Raw genomic sequence first — 5,991 nt, 5'->3', positions numbered from 1 at the left:
GTGTTAGGAAGTAGCTGTCTCTAAATAAAAAGCTAAAAATTGAAGGAAATATCTTTGCCAAAATATAATAGCAACCTCTGAACTCTTTCTTTAATTTCATATCTGGCTTCTGTTTAATCAAAACAATCTCTTCCCCCCATTAAAAGCCACTTTGGCTTAGATCTCCAGAAAACCCCAAGTGCAAGGTCGGAACTGGAGCTGTTACTTGAAAAAAGTGCCATTTCACAAACATAGGGGCTACACTGTCACCACAGTATGGCATTCGTCATATTAAATTTCATTAATCTGTGAGGTAATAAAACTCTATATGCTGCCTTTTGCTCAGGAATTAAAAGTCTTCGTGCCAAACCATAGAGCTTTTCCTGTCTTTCAAAAAGTAGCAACCCAGCAGCAAGATTACCTCTTTGCTATAAGCAGCAAACAAATATGGTTTATGGCTGTAACTTCTTTTCAAAGGTTTTTCACAGGGGAACAAATTTTTGTAAAGGTATTGGTTAGTGGTGCTTTAGAGTGGGATTAATAAGTAACCTATCAAAAGCAAGATGTAAAGTGTTGTTTTAATTCCTTCCACGTGGGCAATATTTGCACCCAGAGCAAGACGCTGTGGTTCTGTCAATGAGATCAGTTCTTACCCATTTTTCACAAGTGTTTTGGTGGGCTGGAGGGGGAACCTTTAATGCGATCACAGGAAGAAGGAGGCACGTACATAGAGCAGGGGTAGGCACTGCCAACATCCAGAGAAGTTTCGGATTTAATTAAGCACCGCTTGATGTTCCTACTGTTTCAGGGCTTCACGCCTCAACTAAACAGCGAGGCATGGAGTTTTCTAATTAAAGCCCAGAAAGAAGAAAAAGCATTACTACAGTATATAATTTTACCTTCAGAGAAATGCCAGATTTTCATACCTTCTTCATAACGGATTTTCATACTTTTGTTTAGGGCTAGGTGGAATAAACATTTCTGACTTTGGAGACATTTCACCCAGAACAAAGTTCCCCATGTTTCTAAAGGATATCATTAAGAAACTTATCCTGAGGTCTGCACGGTGCAAGTAAGGAACTTCAATTTAGCTTCACCAAAATCCAGAAGTTTTAGTGAAGTTCCCTAAAGCAGCTGCAGTCTGCGTCTGCTTCGTAAGCCGAAGGACCTATAACTTATACTTGAGACATTTCACTCCTTATGAGTGCACTCACTCTAGAATGTCAAAATGCATCTTTTTGATGAAAACCTCCAACAGTGGAGCACTGAGCTGAGTTACGCTGTGGCCTAATGCTCCAATAACCTTTTGCCTTGATAGGATCAGTAAACAACACTGAATATTAAACACTGTGCATGAAAAATAAGTGTCCATTTCAGGAGTAATTTTTACAGACCAAGACAATATTTCAATATAATTGTATTCTGCTCTAGAATTCCTTGTTCTGTGTCAGTTTTGAGTTCTTCTGTTCCATTCATGGAGCAAAATTCCACGTGGATGTACTCTGCACTTTTTTGAGGGAAGCAAATATATTTTTAATTAATTTAGCAAATTATTCACATTTCTGAGGCAGAAATAACTTCTGTATTAATACTAAGTTCAGTAGCCCTTTCACGGCAGCTGTTAACACCTCTTTTCACTGCCAGAAACTTCCGGATGGTGACTTGGAACAGAGTCTTTCCGTTTCACAACAAGATAAGCAGTTCTAATTCTTTTCTGTTGGAGCAAGACAACAGTATTTTAGGCCAGGGGGGGAAAAAAAACAAAAGAGAAAAAAAGAAAAAAGACAAATATCAAAATTATGAAGTGCAAAACTCTTTAGCTGAAAACCAATACATTCTTTTTCTAAAACCAAGGAAGAAAATTAAGTTGAATGAGAGCCCACAGAGTAAAAAGAAACAGACAAAACCATGTGAGAAAATCAGGGTGGAGAAGCAAGAGTGTGAGTAAGCACCAGGAGCTGAAGGAATCAGTAATAGGGTTATGATCCAGGGGGGAGAGATACAAATCTATACAAATCATATGCCATAATTCAACTACAGCTCCAGATGGACAAAAATGAAAGACAGGAAGATATCAAAGTGGAAAAAGGAGGGGGAAAGAGAAAGAAAGAGAGAACCACAGAGATTATTTTACTTTAAACATCATATAGTTTATTAAAAAAACTAAATTATAGTCTGCAGCTAAAGAATTGTCAGCTGCAAAGTTCATCTGCTATGGCTCAGCTTTGCCCTTGTGTATTTTAGCAATTTTAATTAAAATCTTACATAATTCTAAGTAATTTTTTGCTAATATGTTTCTGCTCCAATATCAGGCAACGAAACATGGTCTTACTCAGACCTCTAAAACAATCAGTAAGTTCCATAAAGTGCGTGCTGTCAAAAGGCCAAAGCCATAAAACTCATGATTCTCTTATACAATGTGAACAGAGCATTAGCAAATATACTGTAGGGAATAATCCTGTGCTGGCAAGGAGATAGACAAGATGACTTAATGGGCCTTTCCGATCAATTTCTATGATGTTATCAGTGCAGTACTTGACCTTTCCTCATTAATTATGTCTGCCGCCACATGGGCGGTTTAAAGAGCTTTCAATGTTTTTAAATATCCAAGGAGGTGAAAGATGGCTGTATGATTAGGCCATCTGACCTTACCCCTTGCTGCAGGACAAAAAAAGGTTGTCCTCCTATTCCTTCCACACCTACAAAATTAAAAATGAAGATTAATTTGGGGACCATCTACATCTCCATGCTCAAGCATATAGGACTTGCCTCTGAAAAGGGCTGCAAGAATCTGGGCCAAAATCGTTCCCCTATCCCAATGAGCACAGGTTTCTTGAGCTGAGGAGCCACAGCAAATCAAGGTGGTTGTTCCTGTGCAAAGGAAAACAGAACACGTTGGTAGAACGCAGCACATGTAAGGGTTAGAGGATGTCTCTCCTCTCCAGTCCATTGAATTATTTCACACATTTATGCAAGCCAGAAGGATACTTTCTCAAGACTATTAGTCCTGTACAATTGTAACATCTACAGGCAATTTCTCATTTATAGTATTTGCTACATTTAGACTTTCCCGTGGGTGCGTACCTCCGCCATTGCCTGAACATCTGCAGGATATGAAAGATGAACAGTTGTACAGATACTCATGGGACAGTTCTCATCAAAGGGGCTCACGTGGCTGTCTTGACTTCTCACTTTCTTCTGTCACACTGAATCAGCAGAGACTGCAACTTCCAATGGGCATGAACCACAGACCAGAAATACCACATACTGAACAACTGAGCTGATTTATTCCTGATGGAATTTGTTCAGGTGGAAACATTTCACTGTTGAGATCACATCCACCTGTCCATAGCACATAGCTAGACTAAACCCAACAGAATGAAACATACACGTCTGTTCACTGGGATCATACAAAAGGAGTAAAGAAGAAAATGTGTCGAATTCTCATCTTTGATAGTTCACCTAGAGCCATAACCACTCACTTCTCCATTCTGTTTGGAATTGTCTCCTTCCATTATGATAAATTTTCCCCTAATAGCCTCTATCATGGAATTATTTTGCCCTCACACTCCATGATTCAATTCCCCCACATCCTGAAAGGAAAACAGCTGTCTATGCCCAAACTATTTACTGATCCAGCAGAACTACTGTAAGCAAGTCCGAAATTCTTGTTGTTGTTTAATTTGGAGACCTAGGGAAGACTACGGAGTAAAGCATCCTCAACTTGAGCCTCCAGGGGCACAATACTGATTCCTTCTAACCACAGTGAGTTACAAAACATCTGACATGTGCAGTTCTTGGTGGATCAGCTGCCTTGCCAAGTAAGCAAAAGAGGAGATTAAATTAAATAATAGAACGCAAAATATGAAATATCCTCCACTGTTCCAGGGTCTTTTTCCTCACTGGTTGCAAGTGAAGGCAGAAAGATGATCCCCACCGCAGAGCTGGGTATGCAGCTGGCAGGTACTCAAGCCTATATTTAAAAGCATATTGGGTGGGGGGGGGGGAACAGAGAAGAGGGGGAAAGGGAGCGTTGCTCAGAAGGGTGGGCTATTTTAGGCCACAAAATGACTTTGTAATCTAGAAAGAGTGGTTTTTTTCCTGGGGAAATGGGAGGTGGGGGAGAGGGATGGAGGAAGGGAAAAGTTTTAGTTTCTTCAAAGTAGTTAAAAAAATGAAAAAAAAAACCCAAACCAAACTTAAAATATAGGAAATCTAAAGACAAGGAATCTTGTTCTGATAGTCTCTCCCTCCCTCAGCAGTGCATGGACAAGCTCTGTCACTGCAAGCATAAACAGTAGGTGAGCAGAACGGACAGGAGTAAAATGGCTTTTCCACCTGAAAAAGTGTGTCTGCTCAGTTTACATTTTGAGCATTTCCACCACAGACCTATTGAGGGTCCGACAGTTGACTAATTAGAACAAAAATTATTCTACATAAGAAAGCAACCCCATCAGTCTTCTAAGACCTGATAAATCCCTAGCAAATGTGTTAGTTAGGAAGGAGTAGGCCAACTGAAAGTGAGGATGGTATTTCACTTCTCAATATATTGCTAGGGTAGGAATTTTTTTCTTTGTAACTGAAGTTCACTGTAGATGCCTTCTTACTTATGTGACATATTAAAAAACATACTTTATTTCCTGCCTTTAATAAAGATTACTCCTCTGACAATACCATTTTTTCACTTGTTTAACCTCCTTTTTGGAAAGTTACTTAAAGTGCATGAAGATTACTTAAAATATGATTCAGTTGATAACTTTCTCATAACTGTTACTGTATTTCCCCAAGAGACAGGTGAGGGGAATGTTAAACTTAATGTAGTATACTGTATGGCAAAATGAACAGCATAATAATTAAGAAAGCCTTTACATTGTAGGAGAATCTTAAAATGGCCTCAAAAGGACTGGAAGAATGCCAGAAACCCTTCTAGTAAACAAGGTTGTCTCCAATAAAAGGTTGCCTAAAATTTGCCAAATGAGTCATAAGCCCATTCCCGCTTCTTTAAAACCAAGTGAGAATGAAAAACTGGGAAAGAAAAATTACAGTTAGGGGCAAAGAATCAGAACAGCTTTTAAACATGAGAAATACGTTACAGTTACCTGATTGCCAGGCAGATCTGCATATACCAGTGGCCTTTAGTCCCAGCTGTACCGTCTTTCTGAACCATTTCCTTCACTTCCCCCTTCCTTTGATTTCTCATCTGTAAATAACATCACTGAATTATTTTACCTCCTTGACAGGATGTCATTAAGATTAATTAATTCATGTCTGGAAAGCATTAGAAAGACAGAAAGCATTATGAAAGCACCAGCTAGCATCCAAGAGGTACAGAAAGGCAAAAGACGCTTGTTATCATCGATCGAAGAGTCAGCACAGTCATATTATAAAAAAACAACATGTTGGAATTTCAAGGGAAAGAATAAGCAAGAACAGAGGAGGGAAACCCTGCAAAGGATTGATTCTTAGTTTACAGACAGTCTGGCCATTGGCTTGCATTCTCATTAGAGCTGGAAGAATCAGAAGTTCTGCCAGATACACAATGTAATATAAAAAGTATTTTAAAATAGAAATCTTCCTTTCCACAAAATGCATTTTCCAAACCTCTTATTGTGCTCTTCTCACTTACTTATTACAGCTCTCTGTCCTGCTTGCTTATAAAAATGTACTGGTTTTCTTTTTACCTTTCTTCTTAGTCTGGCCATCACAATTCATTCTTGTCTATCTCTTGTATTACTATGTCCCATATCAAGATTAAATCCAGATGAGATTTCCTGCCAAAACAGAAATAAATTCCTTCATGGATTGGACCCGTCTGCTCAGAGATGTAATAGGACAAAAACAATAATCCTGTAATTTCACTTTTGCTCTAGAAAATACAGTCCTTCCCTTCAAGAACCTTTCTTTATCTTCAAACTGGATGGGAATTTCACACTCTGCCTTTATTCACCAAAAGTACAGCACTTGAAGGGGAGATAATCGCAGATAAAGACGACTGAGGGGCAATTTCCCCTA

General features: G+C 38.9%; 1 long non-coding RNA gene across 1 annotated transcript; it reads right to left on the bottom strand.

Annotated features, from left to right (window-relative positions):
- Positions 1-2,525: 2,525 nt before the first annotated feature.
- LOC135313297 (uncharacterized) lies at positions 2,526-5,750 on the bottom strand. The gene is made up of 3 exons (XR_010372915.1): positions 5,661-5,750; positions 5,079-5,179; positions 2,526-2,850 (listed from the first exon to the last, which is right to left on the bottom strand). It is a non-coding gene; the product is annotated as an uncharacterized LOC135313297 (long non-coding RNA).
- Positions 5,751-5,991: the final 241 nt, after the last annotated feature.

Source organism: Phalacrocorax carbo, chromosome 4 (assembly GCF_963921805.1).
Source record: "Phalacrocorax carbo chromosome 4, bPhaCar2.1, whole genome shotgun sequence".
Classification (NCBI taxonomy): domain Eukaryota; kingdom Metazoa; phylum Chordata; class Aves; order Suliformes; family Phalacrocoracidae; genus Phalacrocorax; species Phalacrocorax carbo.
Note: the sequence above shows the minus strand (reverse complement) of the source record. Positions and strands in the feature narration are given on the sequence as shown.